The 21,483-nt window shown below is 41.1% G+C and overlaps 1 protein-coding gene across 4 annotated transcripts in view; it reads right to left on the bottom strand.

Moving 5' to 3' along the window:
- RBFOX1 (RNA binding protein, fox-1 homolog 1) overlaps positions 1–21,483 on the bottom strand; it is a 1,098,419-nt gene that overhangs the window by 976,108 nt on the left and 100,828 nt on the right. The window lies entirely within an intron of this gene.

Raw genomic sequence — 21,483 nt, 5'->3', positions numbered from 1 at the left:
GGAAAGGGTCCCAGGTGCCAGCCTGTCTCGTGGGCACTGGTCACCGCATTTCTCTCTAGTTAGCACATTTTCTAAACACATCTTCAGTCCATCCTCTTCTCTGTTCGAGGCCATTGCTCCGTCTTTCCTGTATCACGGAAATACTTCCTTCTCAGCCTTCTATGCCTTGTCCAGGCTACAGTCAGCAAAAGTGACCTAATACTTTACATCAAACCCTGGTACCTCCTACTTGAGATCCATCATTATCCCTCACTGTGTCATAAATAAAACATGAACTGCTTAAAAGGCCTTCCTCTTCAACTCCACTTTCTACCGCCCTCCTGACTCACCCTCTGTGCCTTACGACAACCACCTTTCTTAGTTCTTTCCCATGCTGTCTCTGTTTCTAGAATGTTCTCTGTCTTTTGGGACCAGAGGGCACCTTGGCATCACTCAGATCTCTGCTTCAGTGGGTCCTTCTCGGAGAGAATGCTGGCCAGCTGATCTGAGGCACACACCACTGTAGTTTCCACCAGCACTCACTGTTTCAGCTGTCTGGTTCTTTCAAGACACAAGTCCCTTTTGGCAGTATTTGTCCTCATTTTTTTTAAAACCAAACCCCTTTAAAACTGGGCTGTAAGTTACTCATCTTTTTTTTCAAATTTATTTATTTTTAAATTTTTTTAATTGGAGGCTAATTACTTTACAATATTGTATTGGTTCAAATTTATTTTTTAATTGAAGGATAATTGCTTTAGAGAATGTTGTTGTTTTCTGTCAAACATCAACATGAACCAGTTTTTCACAAGTTTCCTGTTCTTGCCAAAGAAATAATCAGTCTATAAAGGCAAAGAAAGATCTCTCTCTTACTCAGCCCTCTACCCCCAACGCATGTGGTAACCCCTCAACAATATCAATAAATAATAAGCCTCTGACTTCAAGACTGAATGTTTCTGTCCTGAGGTCACAGCAGGTGTCACTTTTCATATCAATTATCAAATTTATTTCTCTCCCAGTGATGGACAAGGAGTAACTTCAGATGCCCCACTGCGGTCACCAGTTTACGTTATGGCTCTTTGCCAATTTATTTGAGTCTCTGATACGCTCCTGGTTGATACCACACCAAGAAGCATATGTCACGAAATATTAAATGTAAATTTAAAAAACAGAGTACCTTAGTGTCGGAAACATAAATTATGCTCAAGCCAGCCCAGTTTCAGCTCCTGCTGCTATTTTAAGCCCAGCTGCAATTAAGTGCCTAAATGCCATAACATCACATCCATCACCAACCTCCTCTCTCTGACCCATTACTAAAACCAAGAAGTGCTGTGAGGCTATGAGAATTATTCAGTACAAATGACTTAACAGCTATTGATGAATTTACCTTTAACAAATGCCCTCCAGTAGAGCTCATGATTCAGTAGGTTTTGTTATATTTTTCCCCCTTCTCCAGGATACCCTTCTGCTTTATCCGGCACACTACTCAATGCAGACACACAGCTGCAGTTCTGACAGTAACAGAAAGATCATAACCCGATACACCTCTACTGAAATCTTAATGTTAGCCCCTGGGTGATAGCTACATCAATTTCAAAGATGTCCTTCCAACCCAAGACTGTTAAGAGAGAAAAATTCATAAAACTCTGAGCATAGCCTCTTTTCATTTGTGTGTCGACTAACTCCCAATAGCCGGAGACAGTTAGCTTGGTCCTTATTATATTCTGAGGATGTAGAGAGAAGTGTTTCAGAAATGTGTTTCCTGTTGACTATTATTCCAAGGGAGACAGAAAGCAAGAGGAAATGAAAACATTTTGCATTGCATTCTTCAGTGGTTTTAACCATAAGGCTGCTCTGTTGACACTGAGAAACTTTCCAAGTCGCTGTTATTCTTAAGCAAGAATCTGCACAGGGCAAATGCTGCTGGCTCATTATTCAGTGAGGTCACTTAGATTCGTTAGCCTCAACATACCGATTAGGAAAGAGTGCCCTGGAGATGAAGAAGGTATAGGCGGTCAATAGACAGTGGGATGAAGGGAGAGAAAAAAGGGAGAGCTTTGAAATCTGCTTGGTTGCCTCCCGGGGACATGCTTAGGGGCAGGTTTATTTACACTCCCTTGGACCTCAGTGTGCTCATCTGTAAACTGGGGGGAAAGACACTTCCAGGGTTGGTTATGTGTATAAAGCACTCCAGTTACAGGAATCACAGCAAGAACCAGCATCCACTGAGAGATTCTTGGGAGAAGAGCAGTAGCGCTCACTTTCTCCCAGGTACTGTGTGAAGTGACTCGTATATACCTCCATTCTTGCATGTGATCAGGCTGATGTCATGGCTGACCTACGGTAAGGATGGGGAATCCAGACTCAGAAGAGAGGGGCAACTTATGCAAACAAGACCTTGCCTCTAAACCACAGCAGACCCGGGACTCATATCCAGATCTGTCTGAGGCCACAATCTGTCCTCCTGAACACTATATGCCCCCCACCCCCACCACCAGCAGTTTCTCACTAAATATTGAGCTTCAGTGTCAACTGTGGACAGACAGGTTGGACTTTTCAAAGATACCCAGATTAGTTCCTCATGTCATATACTCCCATGATAAAAAGAAGAAAACTCCTTCCCTTTCAAAAGTGTGTATCTCACCCATAATTATTACCCAAGGTCTGTGTTCTTCCTTAGACTAGGTTAGGGACCTTTGCAGTCTTTTTTTTTTTTTAACCTTTGCAGTCTTACTGTGGAATTCTTGACATCTTGTAGGTACTCAATAAAATCTTATTGAATGAAGGATAGAAACTAAGATGAGCAATTATAACCTCTGAGAATTCTTAATACATCAAAACCAAACTCAGATGCTCCACACTCCAAATAAGGCGTGTATATGCATAGGAAATCAACCCTGAATGTTCTTTGGAAGGACTGATGCTGAAACTAAAGCCCCAGTATTTTGGCCACCTGATGTGAAGAGCTGTCTCATTGGAAAAGACCCTGATGCTGGGAAAGATTGAGGGCAGGTGGAGAAGGAGGTGGCAGAGGATGAGATGGTGGGATGGCATCACTGATTCAATAGATGTGACTTTGAGTAAACTCCAGGAGATAGCAAAGGACAGGGGAGCCTGAGGTGCTGCAGTCCATGGGGTTGCAAAGAGTTGGGCGTGATCTAGGGACTGAATAACAACATATATATATATATATATATATATATATATGTATATGTATATGTATGTATGTGAGGAGATAGCAAAGATAGACTCCATAAAGGACAGAAATGGTATGGACCTAACAGAAGCAGAAGATATTAAGAAGAGGTGGCAAGAATACACAGAAGAACTGTACAAAAAAGATCTTTACAACCCAGATAATCTCACAATGGTGTGATCACTCACCTAGAGCCAGACATCCTGGAATGTGAAGTCAAGTGGGCCTCAGAAAGCATCACTACAAACAAAGCTAGTGGAGGTGATGGAATTCCAGTGGAGCTATTTCAAATCCTGAAAGATGATGATCTGAAAGTGCTGCACTCAATATGCCAGCACATTTGGAAAACTCAGCAGTGGCCACAGGACTGGAAAAGGTCAGTTTTCATTCCAATCCCAAAGAAAGGCAATGCAAAAGAATGCTCAAACTACCACACAATTGCACTCATCTCACACGCTAGCAAAGAAATGCTCAAAATTCTCCAAGCCAGGCTTCAGCAATACGTGAACCATGGACTTCCAGATGTTCAAGCTGGTTTTAGAAAAGGTAGAGGAACCAGAGATCAAATTGCCAACATCTGCTATATCATGGAAAAAGCAAGAGAGTTCCAGAAAAACATCTATTTCTGCTTTATTGACTATGCCAAAGCCTTTGACTATGTGGATCACAATATACTGTGGAAAATTCTGAAAGAGATGGGAATACCAGACCACCTGACCTGCCTTTTGAGAAACCTATATGCAGGTCAGGAAGCAACAGTTAGAACTGGACATGGAACAACAGACTGGTTCCAAATAGGAAAAGGAGTACGTCAAGGCTGTATATTGTCACGCTGCTTATTTAACTTCTATGCAGAGTACATCATGAGAAATGCTGGGCTGGAAGAAACACAAGCTGGAATCAAGATTGCCAGGAGAAATATCAATAACCTCAGATATGCAGATGACACCACCCTTATGGCAGAAAGCGAAGAGGAACTAAAGAGCCTCTTGATGAAAGTGAAAGAGGAGAGCGAAAAAGTTGGCTTAAAGCTCAACATTCAGAAAACAAAGATCATGGCATCTGGTCCCATCACTTCATGGGAAATGGATGGGGAAACAGTGGAAACAGTGTCAGACTTAATTTTGGGGGCTCCAAAATCACTGCAGATGGTGACTGCAGCCATGAAATTAAAAGACGCTTACTCCTTGGAAGAAAAGTTATAACCGACCCAGATAGCACATTAAAAAGCAGAGACTTTGCCAACAAAGGTCCGTCTAGTCAAGGCTACGGTTTTTCCATTGGTCATGTATGGATGTGAGAGTTGGACTGTGAAGAAGGCTGAGTGCTGAAGAATTGATGCTTTTGAACTGTGGTGTTGGAGAAGACTCTTGCAAGTCCCTTGGACTGCAAGGAGGTCCAATCAGTCCATCCTAAAGGAGATCAGTCCTGGGTGTTCATCAGAAGGACTGATGCTGAGGCTGAAACTCCAATACTGTGGCCACCTCATGCGAAGAGTTGATTCATTGGAAAAGACTCTGATGCTGGGAGGGATTGGGGGCAGGAGGAGAAGGGGACGACAGAGGATGAGATGGCTGGGTGGCATCACCGACTCGATGGACATGAGTTTGGGTGAACTCCGGGGGTTGGTGATGGACGGGGAGGTCTGGCGTGCTGTGATTCATGGGGTCACAAAGAGTCGGACACGACTGAGCGACTGAACTGAACTGAACTGAACTGATATTAGGTATGCATGTCGTATATATGTCTGTCTATCTATCTATCTGGTGTAGAGGAGGAAAAAGAAAGAAGAGAAGGAGTAAGGAAGACCAGGTTTGTCTATCTCTGGTATCTATCAAATTGGCCAAAAGTTCCTTTGTGATTTTCCTAACATCTTATGGAAAAACCCAAACCAAATTTTTGGCCAACCCAACACACACAGCATAGCACTGAATCTGTAATGGCATTCAGTCAAACGTACATTTATTGTCTAATTGAGGTGGTAGTAAATCACACCAAAAGTAATGTCAGAAGGGATTTTCTTACCCGATTCAAATTAAATATACAACCTCAGTTAATACAAAAAAAGTGTCAGTAAAACAGCACAATAAATAAGAGCGCCGTTTCTCATGAAAAATCCAAGCCACACCTCTAATGTTCAATGTGTCTTTTAAAAGAGGAGGGAGTTAGCAAACACAGCCTAACCCCCATGATGCTGAGAATGACACAGTGTTATATTTTCCACTAGTTTTACAATTTTGAAGCTGCAAGGTATGGATTGCATACGAAAGTTTTATGTGGGGAAAATGGCTTTGGACGGTGGGTTGGTACTGAGAATAAATCGTGATTCAGAATGCATCTGGGCATGTGGGTTGACGACTCCAGGAATCTATTTGCAGGAGCTTGTATCCATGAGATAGACAGTGCCCAGGAAATGTGTTCTGGGATTCCCTGGTGGTCCAGTGGTTAAGACCCTGCCTGCCAAAGCAGGGGACATGGGTTCGATCCCTGGTCCAGGAAGACTCCACATGCCTCGGGGCAACTAAGCTTGTGCATCACAACTGCTAAAGCCTGTGTGTCTAGGGCCCCTACTCCACAACAAGAGAAGCCCCCCACCATGAGAAGCACAAGCACCATAGCCAGAGAGTAGCCCTTGCTCACCACAACTAGAGAAAGCCCACTCGAAGCAATGAAGACCCAGCACAGCCAAAAATAGATAAAATATAAATAAAATAAAGATTCTCAAAACAGAAGATGTGCTTCTATTTATACACAAGGGGGTGATGCATACTTGAGGGAAGCATGGCATTGCAAGGTTTTTTGTTTGGTTTTCTTAAAAGACACAACGTCTGAGATTTTTAAAGAGAGCAGCCACAGAAAATGCTGAAAGGACCACTTTTAGGAGGGATTCTGCGAACATCCCAACAACCGTGCTTCTTACATCCCAGGTGACAGTGCCGCCAGGTAAGGTGATTTAACAGTTTCCTTACTTGGCACCTCAAGAGAACACTGGTGAGCTGACTAATGTCTCAGAAAGCTGCGAAGAGGGGATGTCTGCAGAGTAGTAGAGCTCCGCGGGATGGAACGAGATTTGAGTTTGCACACGCACGGCACACCTGCTGGAGTCTGCCAAATACTCCGAGAAGATGGCCAGGAGACGGAATCCCCACAGGCTAGACATCAACGTTTGAGTTATTGTGTTTAATAAAAACTCACAGGCACGTCTAGTCTGGTGAGCACGCGTGACATCTGGAATATATTCGCCAACGCTTCTTTTTTCTACCCTGCGCACATTTGACATCATGGTAAGCCCAAAGTGTGAGCTCAATGAAACTGATAAGGGTTAAGGTTTAAGAGGACAACTATGGCACCCCTGTCTAATATCTGTATGAAATCTGGAAAACATGTTGTATCATTACCCCCATCAAACTTTTTTTCCCCCTTTTTTAAAATATGTTTTAGACCCTCTAGGTCGTTTGCCTTTCACTTCCTTCTACTTAACTTCAGTTTAATTTCTTGTATTTCCCTGTGGTCATCAATGAAGTGATTATTTGAAACTTTTAAAAATTCTAATATGGATGTTTAATGGTATAAATTCTCCCTAAATACTTTTTAGAGACAGTACACAAAATTTTATCTGCTGTGTGTTCATTTTCATTCAGGTCAATTTCTCTTTCGGCTTCTCTTAAATGCCTCCTTAATCCATGAATTATTTATAAGTGAGCTGATTAGTTACCAAATATTTGGAGTTTTCCTGTTATCTTTCTGTCAGTTATTTCCAGTTTGACTCTGTTGTGATCAAAGACCATAGTCTATGACTTTTTTAACTCTTTTAAATTTGTTCACTTTTTGTTTTGTTTCCTTTAGCCTGTTTGTTTTGGTTTTCAATAGCCCAGTCTACTAAAGTAGTGTCTCTTTTGCTTTTGAGGTCAACAGTTTTATAGTTGCTAGCCAGAACAAGTGGATTTATAGTGTTGTTCAAATCTTCCATATATTTAATGAGATTTTGTGGCTATTTATTCTATCAGTTATTGAGACAGTAGTACTGCAATCTCTAGCCATTTCTCTTTGCTTTTTCACTTATTTTAGCTTTATTTATTTTAAAGTTCTATTGTGAGGTGTATAAACATTTATTTTTTTTTAAATTTTATTTATTTTTTTATTTTTTTAATTTTAAAATCTTTAATTCTTACATGCGTTCCCAAACATGAACCCCCCTCCCACCTCCCTCCCCATAACATCCCTCTGGGTCATCCCCATGCACCAGCTCCAAGCATGCAGTATCCTGCATCAGACATAGACTGGCGATTCAATTCTTACATGATAGTATACATGTTAGAATGTCATTCTCCCAAATCATCCCACACTCTCCCTCCCTCTGAGTCCAAAAGTCCATTATACACATCTGTGTCTCTCTTGGTTAATCGACCATTTTTCAGTATGTAACAACTTTTTTATTCCCTAGTAGTATTCTCTTTTTCTTTTATCTAGCATCTTGAGATCAAGAAAGCTACTCCAGTTCTCTTTAGAGCAATGTAATCACGGCTTATCTCTTTTCATTTTTTATTGTTAAGTTGTGCCTTTATGTTTAAAGTATGTTTCTTGTAGAGAGCCTATAAATGGGTCTTTTTATATATATATATATACTAAATGGGTCTTGTTCTTTTTATACATTCTGACAATCTCTGCCTCCTAACTGGGCATATTTAGATCATGTATTTAATATGATTATTGATACATTTAGAGTTAAATCTATAATCTATCTGTTCCATCTGTCATTTGTTCCCTTTTCCCTCGTTTTGTCTACTTTCGGATTACCTATGTGATTTCATCTTATCTCCTTTTAGCTTTAACTGTAAAGCTTGTTAGCTTGAACTGTATTCTGTCCTATTAGTGGATGATTTGGAGAAGGCAATGGCACCCCACTCCAGTACTCTTGCCTGGAAAATCCCATGGACAGAGGAGCCTGGTGGGCTGCAGTCCATGGGGTCGCCGAGAGTTGGACACGACTGAGCGACTTCACTTTCACTTTTCACTTTCATGCATTGGAGAAGGAAATGGCAACCCACTCCAGTGTTCTTGCCTGGAGAATCCCAGGGACGGGGGAGCCTGGTGGGCTGCCGTCTATGGGGTCGCACAGAGTCGGACACGACTGAAGCGACTTAGCAGTGGATGATTTAGGGTACTTTTGAAGTGATACCTTCATAATCTTTTGTTTTGAAATAGAAAGACAGATAGTTGCAAAGATAGTACAGAAAATTCTCTACCCTCTTCATCTAGTCAGTAATATTGGTGATTCGTTGGCTACATCTTACAGTATAACATACATAATAGCATAACCAGACATTGATATTGATGCGTCTGTGTAGTTTATACCATTTAACCACATATGTAGATCTGAATAACCACTACCATGATCAAGATTGCCTCTTGCTACTCCTTTAAGTCACCGCCATCTCCTTTTCTTCCACAAACCCTTAACTCCTGGAAACCACTAATTTTTAATCAACAAAATTGCTATATATTGTGTGCAGGTTGGTTTCTTTTCGTTATTGTTGTTTTCGTTTGGTTTTGGATTTAAGTTTTCATTGCTCTGAGTGAGTTCACGAGAAGTGTGATTGCTGGTTCATAAGGTAAGTGTATATTTTCCTTGAAAAACTACCAAACTATTTTCCAGAAGGGTTGTGTCATCTTACGCTCCCATCAGCAATATACGAAAGATCCAGTTTCTCTGGATTCTTGTCAGCACTTGGTATTGTCCTTATTTCTATTTTGCATTTTCTAATATGTATGTGTGATACCTCATCATGTTCTCAATGTGTATTTCCTTAATGGTTAGTGATGCTGAACATCTCACATCTACATATCCTCTTCAGTAAAGCGTCTCTTCAAGTCTTGTCTGTTTTCTAACTGGATGTATTTCATCTGTAGCTTTTGAGAGCTTTCAAAATATATTTTCAAGACTAGATGTATCAGATTTCTATTTTGCAAATATTGTAGCTTGCCTTCCCAATATCTTAATCACAGAACAAAAGTTTTTAATTTTAATTAAGTCCAGTTTATTTATTTATTTGTTTTGATTTTCTGGATAGTCCTTTTGCTATCACATCACCGAGCTCAGTTCTAAAGATTTTCTCCTATGTTATTGTCTGAAAGTTTTATGGTTTTGTATTTAACATCTAAATCAATGATCCATTTCGAGTTAATTTTTAAGAGAGGTGTGAGGTGTAGATCAAGATTTCTTTTTTTGCTTTGTTTTTTCTCTTTTTGACCTATATATGTTTGGGTATCCAACAGTTCTAGCACCCTTAGTTGAAAAGACTATCCTTCCCCCCCCTGATTTGCTTTTAGACCATTGCCAAAATTCACAGGTCATTCATATGTAAAGTTATTTCTCTGTTGTCTCCTCTGTTTGATTCTTCTCTGTGTGTGTCCCTCAGAATATACCACACTGCTAAGGTTACTGAAACAACATAAGTCTTGAAACTGGGTGGACTGATTTCTCTCACCTTATTCTTCATTTTCAAAATTGTTCTGGCAATTCTATTTTTTCTGCCTATCCATATATATTTTAGCATAACCTTGTCTACATCTATAAAAAATATTTTAGCATAACCTTGTCTACATCTATAAAAAAGTCTTGCTGGGGTTTTGATAGGAACTGCATTTCACCTCTATACCACTTCGGGGAGAACCAGCATCTTTATCATGCTGAGTCTTTCAATCCTTGAATACAGTATGTTTCTCCACTTATCTAATCTTTTCTTTCTCTCATCAGCATTTGGAAGTTTTCAGCACACAAGTTCTGTATGTATCTTGTTATACATACATCTAACTTTCTTCATGTGTTTGTTTTAATCTTGTATTCTGTGATTTTGCTGACCACAGAGTGGTCTTTCTTGGTAGATTCCTTGGGATTTTCTACACAGACAATTACGTCATCTGTAAACAGGGATGGTCCTCTTTCTTCATGTATGACCTTCATGCCTTTTATTCCCGTCTCTTACCCTTTTGTGGCTAGCTGAAACTCCCATAACAGCTTGAATAACAGAGGTGTCTTCTTCCCCATCTCAGGGAAAAAAAATAATCCAGTCTTTCACTTTTATACACAAAATTAGCTAGATGTTTTCTGCACATACTCTTTATCATGTTAAGGAAACTGTCCCCTACTGTTAGTTTTCTGAGAGTTCTGAGGGGTCTCCAAGTTTTTCAAATGCTTTTTTTTGGCATCAACTGATGTGATCACAAGAGTGTCGCTCTTTAGCCTATCAGTATGATGGATTACGCTGTTTGAATTTTGAATACTGAATCAGTGTGGCATTCCTGTAAAGGGTATACTGGTTTTATATATTGCTGAGTACTATTTACAAATATTTGTCAAGTGCATTACATCCATATTTATGAGGACTATCAATCTGCAGTGATTTTTCTCTTTTCATTTTATTTATACAGTTTTTCGTTTTGGTGTCAGGGCAGAAAGCTTTCATAAAATAAATTTGGATATGTTCCATTCTGTTTTCTGGAAGATATTGTGTAGAATTGGTGCTAATCGTTCTTTAAACATTGGTAGAATTCTCCAGTGAAACCATCTGAACCTTGTGGGAAAGTCTTAAAATTACGAATTCAATTTTCTTAGCAGTTATAGGGTTATTCAAAGCATTTCTTTCCTATTGGGTGACTTGTGATAGTTTGTACTTTGCAAGAAATTGGTCTACTTTATCTGAGGTGTCAAGAGTATGTGTGTAGAGTTGTTTACGGTATTCTTTTATTATCCATTTTAATGTCTGCTGGGTCAATAGCAATATCCCATTTCATTCCTGATGTTGGTAATTACTGCCCTCTTTCTTTCTTTTTTCTTTTTCCCCTCTGTTACTCTTGCTAGAAGTTTGCAATTAAAAAAAAAATATTTTTTTAAAGAACCAGCTTTTCTCCATTGTTTTTCTATTTTCAAATCCATGACTTATGCTCCCATCTTATTTCCTGTTCCATTTGTGCTTGGGGAGGTGGGGGTGTATATAGTTTTTCTTTCTCTGTTTTCTTGAAGTGGGAGCTTATTTATTGATTTTTAGACTCCCCACTCCTTGTTGTTTTGAAAGCATTTACTACTACGCATTTCCCTCCCATGGCTGCTTTAGCTGTCTCACAAGTTTTAACATACTATATGTTTATTTTCATTAAGCATAATGTTTTTTTTTTTTTCTTTTAAAAAAATTATCTCGAGGCTTCTTTAACCTATGGATTACCTAGAGTTTTACAGTTTAGTTTCCAAGCATTAGGAGATTTTTCTGTTATCTTTATGTTCAGGACATGGTTTATCTTGATATATGGCCTGTGGGCTCTAAACAGAGTGCATTTTGTGCTGTTTGGGGGTGGAGTTATCTACAAATGTTGGTTGGACAAACAGCTCTGACCCCTCAGTGCAGACAGTCCACCAGCCTTCCCTGGGTTCTCCCTCTCTCCGCATGGAAACTCTCTTAAGCCAGTGAGCTAGGGCAACTGTTCCCAGCTCTCCAAGGTCACTGTCTCTCATTGTTGGGAATACAGCGCCATGAACTGAATATCCTCTCCCCTCATTCAGTTGTTGAGACTCAATTCCTGTTGTGATGGTATTTGGAGGTGGTGCCTTTGGGAGGTGATTGTCATGAGGGTGAAGTCCCTCAGAATGGGCTTCCTCCTGCTCTATTATAAGAGGCCTCAAAGAGCTCCCTGACCTCTTCTCCTGTGTCTGAACACAATGAAAGGGAAGGCCTCTGTGAACCATGAAAGGACTCTCACCAGACACTAAATCCGCCAGTCTTAATCTAGGATTCCTCAACCTCTCCAACTGTGATAAATACATTTCAGTTTGTTTATAAGCCACCTAGTCTGTGGTATACATTTCTTATACCAGCACAGATGGACTAAGACATATACTGTCATGCAAATCAGCATTACATATATTTTGTCCTTTATACAGCCATTTAAGCTGACAGATTAAATCTGGTACCTGTTTTTCCATCTTGGCCAGAACTAGAACTCCAACCTCTTTTTCTCTTGTTGTTTTCCATTGCGGAGACACATTATCATATATACTGGCAACAGCTGGCATTTATTTAATACTCAGCTCTGTGCCAGGCACTCTGCTAAGGAATGTTCACTCATTAGCCTATCTAATAAATATTTTGAAGCCCTCACAGCTTCTGCCATCATTAAAAAATACAGTTCAAGCATTTTGTTTTTAAAAAAAGTCTTTTGCTGTTGTTGTTCAGTTGCCAAGTTGCATCTGACTCTTTGCAACCCCATGGACTGCAGGGCTTCCTGGTCCCTCACCATCTCCCAAAGTTGGCCCAAGTTCATGTCCATTGAAGCTGTGATGGTATCCACCCATCTCATCCTCAAAAGAGGTCTACAATATCCTAAATGAAAGGGGTTACTAACTAAAATATAAACACCCTTGATAAGTCTCTGTTTAGTAAATGAGTTCTTATATTCCACACTTCAGTTGTGTACCTGGACACAAAACCAACAGAAGGCTTCAGAACATTTGGGGGAAAGAAACCAGCCCATCTAGAATCTGCTTAACATTCTTCACTCTTCTGAACTAAATTTCTTTGCTCAGCCCTCACATCAAATAAGCCTCAGGTGAGATGGTGTATCTCAGCAGCAGAGCTCAGTTTGAAACAGGAGCTCAGTAGGAATGACCACTAGAAAGCCGAGGGACCACCAGACGATAGCTTTCTAGACAGCGGGAGAGGACAAAAAAAAAGCATGGTTATTCTTCCCACTTTCAAATATCTGCATTTTTGTTCAATGCAGTGATACATGCTTGCACATATGCCCAAGATTTCTTCTTCCCGTTTTTGCCTGGTAATTTAAACAACAGATCAACCTGGTTAATTTTTAGACTTCTAAGAAGAAGTAATAATGAATAAGGGTAGGGCAAATCGCAACTGGACTTTTGAAGGAAATATGTGAGCAGATGCAAAAATGTTATAATTCCTTACCTATACAAATTATACTGGGATCTCCCTGGTGGTCCAGTGGTTAAGAATCTACCTTGTAATGCAGGGGACGTGAGTTCCATTCCTGGTTGGGGAACTAAGATCCCACCTGCTGCAAAGCAACTAAGCCCATGTGCCCTGCAACTAGTGAGTCTGCGTGCTCTGGAGCCTGGGCACTGCAACTAGAGACCCTGTGTGATGAAAGATCCTGCATGATGCAGTGAAGATCCTGTGTGCCACAGCTGAGACTTGATGCAGTCAAAACAGTCAAACGGACAAATTACATCTCCTTAATATTTGCTGCTGCTGTTGCTGAGTCGCTCAGTTGTGTCCGACTCTTTGCGACCCCATGGACTGCAGCATGCCAGGCTTCCCTGTCCACCACCAACTCCAATATAGCTTTGCCTCTCTCGCTTCCTTTATTGCAAAACTTCATGAAGGGAAGGCCACATGTGTCTTATGTACTGCTGATTCCCCAGTGCCTACTACGTGTCTGACACATTGAACACTGTCTAAAGGAGATTCACCACTTTCAGAAAGTCTCCGGGTCAGGGATATGTGGCAGGGACAGGATTTAAGAGTTGTTACTCCTCCAAGCAGCAGCTAAGACATCACCAATCAATCACAGCACTCCTCCCTGTTCAATCTATCTACACTCAGGCTTTGGATCCACTGCTTCAGACTCCAGGTCGCTCACTTGCTCGATCCCCTCCTCCCTTCCCAATGTACTCACATTTAGAATCCAGTGTATGAATAAATCATTTCACACATGGTCTGAGAAGGCAGAGTAAAACAGAGACCTAATATAAATAACAACCTCTCCTTCTAAACTGCTCTTTTCTGTGTAAACAACATAGGAGTGAGCTGTACTTGTATGTGCCCCCAGTTCCTGGCTAAAAGAATTAAAACAGCAAAAGGGAAACCTTGGATGGGTCAGAAAATATTTGGATAATCATGTTGATGTGTCCCCAACCCTTTTCAATAAACAAATTAATCTAACTGAGCAGATCAACTAGGGAAATAACATGTGATTATTCCAAAAGCAAAAGCAAAAAAACAAAACCCTTTCACTGTTCAACCATCTGCTTATTCCAAGTGGTCACCAGAGGAGGGCCTCTGAATTATGAAACTAATGGTCCAGTTGTAGAATACATCTCCTCAGATTTCTGTTCAGCACAGTGGGAGAGGACCCCAACTTTGGCTCTCCAGCCTCCCGCCCCAACCCCATGTCTCTTGGAGTGGGGAGTTTCTCATAGTTTCTCCTTTATTGGAATTTCTCATATCCAGCCTTGAGTGTCTGGGGAAAATGCAACTCCAAAAGGGTGGCTGTTGTTATTCAGTTGCTAAGTCTTGTGCAACTATTTGCAACCCTATGGATTGCAGCACACAAGGCTTCCCTGTCCTTCACTATCTCCCAGAGTCTGTTCAAACTCACGTCCATTGAGTCAGCGATGCCATCCAACCAGCTCATCCTCTTTTACCCACTTCTCCTCCTGTCCTCAATCTTCCCCAGCATTAGGGTCTTTTCTAGTGAGTCGACTCTTTGCATCAGGTGGCTAAAGTACTGGAGCTTCAGCTTTAGCATCAGTCCTTCCAGTGACTACTCAGGGTTGATTTCCTTTAGGGCTGACTGGTTTGATCTTCTTAATGTCCAAGGGACTCTCAAGAGTCTTCTCCAACACCACAGTTTAGTTCTTCAGCACTCAGCCTTCTTTACAGTCCAACTCTCACATCTGTACATGACTACTGGAAAAACTATAGATTTGACTATATGGACTTTTGCTGGCAAAGTGATGTCTCTGCTTTTTGATACACTATCCAGGTTTGTCATAGCTTTTCTTCCAAACAGCGCGTGTCTTTTAACTTTATGGCTGTAGTCACCATCTGCAGTGATTTTGGAGCCCAAGAAAAATAAAGTCTGTCACTGTTTCTTCTTCGTCCCCATCTTTTTGCCATGAAATGATGGGACCAGATGGCATGATCTTAGTGTTTTGAATGTTGAATTTTAAGCCAGCTTTTTCACTCTCCTCTTTCACCCTAATCAAGAGCCTAGTAATGGGGGTAAGACATAGTTAACAGCAAACAGTGCCTACTACTCAGAGAGTTCTGAATAAATTCTGGTGGGTAATAACTAATTTCTGAAGGCTTACTCTCTGCGAAGTACATACAAGGTTATCTGTCTAAAACTTTCCAATCCTAAAAACAGGCCTTGAACATTAGATACAATTTCCCTAATTGACAGGATTGAATAACCAAGTTCAGAGTTTAAGGAACTCCTCTAGACCACCCCATTGATGAATGCCTGAGTTGGGATTAGAACTCCAGTTTATTTAACTTCCAAGCCCACACTCTATTCACTAAACCATATTCATCTTGTCCCATAAAATTGGAGACCACGTGCTTTATTGATCACATATAGCAATATATCACCAATTTTATTTTTCAGACACTTTTTTCATAACATTTACAAGGCATCAAAAACTTTTGGAAAATTACTCTTTTTTATGTTGCACCTGTTTCATTTTATAGATCTAGATTTTGTAAGACACCCTTTCCACATTTTTAAGTGAAATTTATGTGGTCCCTGCTGGGGAGAAAAGGAAGGGAAGGGAAGGTAGGGAATCGGATGTTTAGTGCTACATGTAGTAACCTCCTTTGCCAAGAATATACTTGTAGAGAGAGATGAAGAGTTACCCCAGAAGAAAGAATATCTGGGTAAGAGAGACATCATCCCAGGTATTTTAGGAGAGCCATTAAGAAAGCACTCTTCTGATTGACATGGACCCAAATCCCAGTTGGTCCACTTATAGTCTGGGGCAATTTAAATAACTTACTTAACTTCCTGCACCGAGGCTCTCTTTCCTAATGTGGGGATATTAATACCTTCACCCCCAGCTTTATTGAGAGGATTAAATGAGATAATCTGTGTCAAGGATTCTGCAAATTTGAACTGTTATGATCAATGATTAGCAATCTTGTGAATTCAAAACTCAGCCCTGAGGATATTATTTTCTTTTTGAACAAAACAAATACATCTATACAAACCCTTCAGTGCTCAGTGTTCAACAAAGGGCATTTACAGACATTCAATGAAAGTTGAACGGACGGGTCAGACTTCACACAACTGCCAAGCTCATTGATGTGGGCCAGGATCCAAAGCAAAAAAAAAAAAAGGAAAAAGATTATAAATAAAGCTGTTGAACTCTGTGTAATTCAGGCAGAGGTCTGTGCAAGCTGGTGAGAAGACTGGAGCTTCACATTCAGGCAGACTGTGCGGAAATGCTTTAAGCCATCCATGGCAAAAAGAAGCACATCCGTGTGCTACACCCCTAATGATGCCAGGGCTGAGCCTCGACTCCCCAAACTCTCAGAGGGATTCTGCTTTTATTGTGACCCTTTGCACAGACCAGGGTACTATCCACACTATTTAACCACCACCCCCCTGGACAGCATGCACCGCCAATCAGAATGCATTCTGACCATCATCAGCTCTGCAGGGAGGACCTCCTCTTCTGCCTACCAGCAAGTCATCACAATGGAATTAGAAATCAGCTCTATCAGATTCCTGAGTTTAGGGTCTGCTCATTTGTTGGAGGGAGGGGTTGTTGGTTTTTTTTTTAAAGACTTTACTTGGGGAGTAGTTTTAGATTCATAGTAAAATTCAGAGGAATATACAGAAATTTCCTATGTCACCACTGCCCCCCATACATAATCTCACCCACTATGAACATCCTTCAGTTGATGGGTACATTTGTTACAACTGATGTACCTATGCTGAACATAGTACCACCCAAAGCCTACAGTTTTCATTAGGATTCATGCTAGGTGTTACATATTTGATGGGTTTGGACACATGTATAAAAACATGTACCCATCACTATAGTATCATACAGAGTATTTTCACAGCCCTAAAAGAGCTCAGGCTTTTAATCACTGTGGTCTATAATCACGAATTATGTGTGTGTGCTAAGCCACTTTAGTCGTGGCCACTTTTTTGCAACACTATGGACTGTAGCCCGCCAGGCCCCCCGTCTATGGGGATTCTCCAGGCAAGAATACTGGAGTGGGTTGCCATGCCCTCCTCCAGGGGATCTGCCCGACCCAGGGACTGAACCCATGGCTCTTATGTCTCCTGCCTTAGCAGGCAGGTTCTTTACCACTAGCACCACCTGGGAAGCCCTCCAAATTGATCTCTAGACCTTATACTTAGAGACTCTGATTCAGGAAAACAGACTAGGGACTGGGCATCTTGACAAAGTTCAATCGTTTCTGATCCTCAGCCAGCTATGAGAAACATCCAATAAATGACTAAAGTGTCTTTCATCTCTAGAATTCCATAATCCATTTAAAAGTCAATCTGGTCTCAGTGTCTCTAATGATGATTCTGAAAATAGTATGGGGTTCCAGGAGACTGACATCTCATATAAAAGTCCTTATTACTCATTAGTGAAAATTTGCCACAAAATGACCAGTTTCCTTGGTAACCAATGACATCATCGTGTGTGTGTGTGTGTGTGTGTGTGTGTGCGCACGTGTGCACCTTAGTCACTCGGTGGTGTCCAACTCTTTTGGGACCCCATGAACTGTAGGCCACCATGCTCTTCTGTCCGTGGGATTCTCCAGGCAAGAATACTGGAGTGGGTTGCCATTTCCATCTCCAGGGGATCTTCCCGACCCAGGGGGCGGATCCAGTCTCCTGCACTGCAGGTGGATTCTTTACCATAGGAGCCGCCAGGGAAGCACCAACGGCATCATTATGTCCAACCCCCTTTTCAGGACTGAATAGACGGATGCCGCATACTTACTGCTTGCTGTATGATATATCTCATGGCCCACAGTGAACACAAGGGAAAACAAATGAATACTCCCAACCCACTCTTCCCCCATCTTCAGTGACTGCACTGGCGAACAATTCTACGTCTATAAATCCTCCACATCTTCTCAGACTTTGTTCTGATGCCCTCCTCCTCTGCAGATAGATAAAGAGTTATAATTACTCTAGGCTTCTTTCAGGAAAACAAATATTCAAATCAAAGCAAGGAGGGATTGCCAAGGTGGGAAATTATCTTTTTAACATACAGCCCAGGCATATCTGAAGAGCATCAAGATTATCTCCATGGTTACTTCCAAACCCTCCAAATTATTTCCTGGAGGAACATGCTGAAGAAGCTGAAACACCTGTCAGCACATTAAGACCTGAGGTTCTGATAAGCTATTCTCTCTTCTTAAAGTGAGGCTCCATGCACGTTTTAGGGAGACACCTCATGGGGCCATTCTCTCTTCTAAACAGCTTTTTCCCACAGCTCGTTTGCCCTACAGGCATCAGCACTTAACCATGAGAAGGACCACTTCTTCCCAGAGATGGAAAGAACCTGGATGGAAGTTAACACAGGACATAACTTCAGCCCAAAGTGTGAATAGGCAGAATCTTGCTTTCACACCAGTTCCTACCTTCAAACAAACAAATCTGTGATCGTGAATTCATCCCTCGGTTTCTGCTGGGGTTTCCCTCCAAGATCTTCAGAGATACCACAATCTGGGGATGCTCAAGTCTGTTACATGAAATGGCACAGTATCTGCATAGAACCTAAGCGCAGCCTCCTGTTTGCTTTAAATCATCTCTCCATGTGTTAGCAGCTCAGTCGTGTCCAACTCTTTGCGGTCCCATGGACTGCAGCTCACCAGCTTTCTCTATCCATGGAATTCTCCAGGCAAGAATACTGGAGTTGGTTGACATTCCAGTCTCCAGGGGATCTTCTTGACACAGAGATCCAACCTGGGTCTCCCACATTGCAGGCAGATTCTTTACCATCTGAGCCACCACAGAAGCCCTTTAAACCATCTCTAGGTTACTTATAATATCAAATACAATGATAATACTATGTAAATAATTGTAAGCACAAAGCAAATGCTATGTAAAGGGTTGCTGGCATGCAACAAATTCAAATTTTATTTTTTGGAACTTTCTGGAATTTTTCTTCAAATATTTCCAATTTGTATTTGGTTGAATCCATGGAAGTGAAATCCATAGATCTGTGCTCTGTGCTCAGGCACTCAGACATGCCCAACTCTTTGCGACCCCATGGACCTGCTAGGCTCTTCTGTCCATGAGGATTTTCCAGGCCAGAATACTGGAGGGGGTTGCCATGTCCCCAGGAGATCTTTCCCAGTCAGGGATCAAACCCAGGTCTCCCACATTGCAGGCGGATTCTTCACCGTCTGAGCCACCAGGGAAACCCAAGAATACTGGAGCGGGTAGCCTACCCTTTCTACATGGGATCTTCCCAACCCAGGAATAGAAGTGGAGTCTCCTGCATTGCAGGTGGATTCTTTACCAGCTGAGCTACCGAAGAGGAAGCCAAAAATCCATGGATACAGAAGGCTAATGATATTAAGGTTTACAGGTCTTAACTTAGAACAGAATGAGTAAACTCTGTAGCCAGTCAGAAACCCTTCAGTAACAAATCACACTGTAGGGTTTTGATAACATTCCTAGAGGCAGAGATATTAGGCTGTCCAGGCAGCTATACATAGACTCTTGTCTTTGTTAATTTGGTCTATTATCAGCAGGGAAGCCTGGTGTGCCGCAGTCCATGGAGTCAGAAAGAGTTAGACACCAGAGTAACTGAACTGATCAGCATTTTTACATTTTCTAGTAGATTTGTTGGAAGGTTTCGGGAGACCACCATGCTCATCTTGTCAGCCACTAGAATGCCTGCAGGACTGTAAAACAAGGCAGGCACTTGATAAGCAATTTTTGGATAAATGAGTGAAAGAGTGAGTGAATGAATTAGACTAACCACGCTTGTTACTCCAGACTGAATATTAGAATCAATTGGGGAGCTTTAAGAAAAAAAAAAAAAATCAGAAGACTGAAGGAAATCAGTCCTGCATATTCATTGGAAGGACTGACGCTGAAGCTGAAGCTCCAATACTTTGGCCACCTGATGCAAAGAGCTGACTCATTGGAAAAGACCCTGATGTTGGGAAAGACTGAAGGCAGGAGGAGAAGGGGATGACAGAGGATGAGATGGTTGGATGGCATCACCGACTCAAAGGACATGAGTTTGAGCAAGCTCCGGGAGTTGGTGATGGACGGGAAAGCCTGGTGTGCTGCAGTCCATGGGGTCGCAAAGAGTCAGACACGACTGAGCTGAACTGAAAACAAGAACACCAAAAAAAAACCCTGATGCTCAGACCCCAATCTTAGAGAAATCAAGTCAGAATCTCTAGGGCTTGGAGACCCCTTACCTCCCTCCTTACTTCTCTCTCTCTGAAATATTTAATTATGTACTGTGCAATGGTGGCTGAGAAAGAAGAGATGAGAATAATCATATTTAAAAAACGAAGCTTCTTAGTTTAGTATGGAATATTTCCATTGCATATCTCATGTCTGAGGCCATGAGAATATCTGAAAAACAGGATCAAATGAATTATTTAAAGACATCCCCATATGCTTTGTTGACTGTGTTAAAAGAAATGAATGCTGATAAGAAAAACACTACTTTGACTAAGTGTGTGTGTACATACATAGACACATAGATACAGGTAGACAGATACACAGACATGTCCATATATACATGTACAGCATTAACTAAAAATTCATCAGTTCTTCTTCACTGTTTTGAATGGAACATGAATTAGATTAACTATCCCGATTATGCAGAGAAATTTAGCTTAATGACCTACAATTACTTTAATGGCTTTGAAATTCAGAAGGTAAGAAGACACTGTGCTTTTTCCATTGAGCATTAAATATAAAATGCTTCTGATTGACTGTCATGAAAACCCAATTTTATTGCTATTTGAATTATTCAGAATCAATATCCGGCATTAGCCAGCATGGGGAAGCTCAAATATAAGGCAGCTTCGGAGAGAAGGTTTGCCTATACTGAGTAATTGCGCTTTGTGTGGAAGATAATGAGCTGTTTGCTGCATGTCACCACTTCAGATGCATCGAGAATTAACAACTTTATCTTCCCTTTATATTATGTAATAAAAGGGATTACTTCATAGAGATGAACAATTTTCAAGGTTATGAAACATTCAAAATACAGTTGGGCTCAAGGAAACTCGCCTCCTCTATAAGGAGAGAGAGACGTTCTTAACTGTTTACACAAGAGAGAAATTTGCTAAAGTTATGTTTTCAGTTATTTGATGAGTAAACTGCAACCCTATATTTCCCCAAGCTGAAAATCGCTTATAGGCAAAAATCCGACACCAGAGTCGTCTTGTAGAAGCTCCACTTCAGATGTGACTGTTGGAAGTGGTGCTGCTTGAAGAAATTTGCCGGAAAGCAGAATGAAAAAGTTAGGGAACAAGAGGTGAAAAAAAAGAATAAACAGTGTCAGA

Source organism: Capra hircus, chromosome 25, assembly GCF_001704415.2.
Source record: "Capra hircus breed San Clemente chromosome 25, ASM170441v1, whole genome shotgun sequence".
NCBI lineage: Eukaryota > Metazoa > Chordata > Mammalia > Artiodactyla > Bovidae > Capra > Capra hircus.
This window is presented reverse-complemented; position numbering and strand designations above follow the sequence as displayed.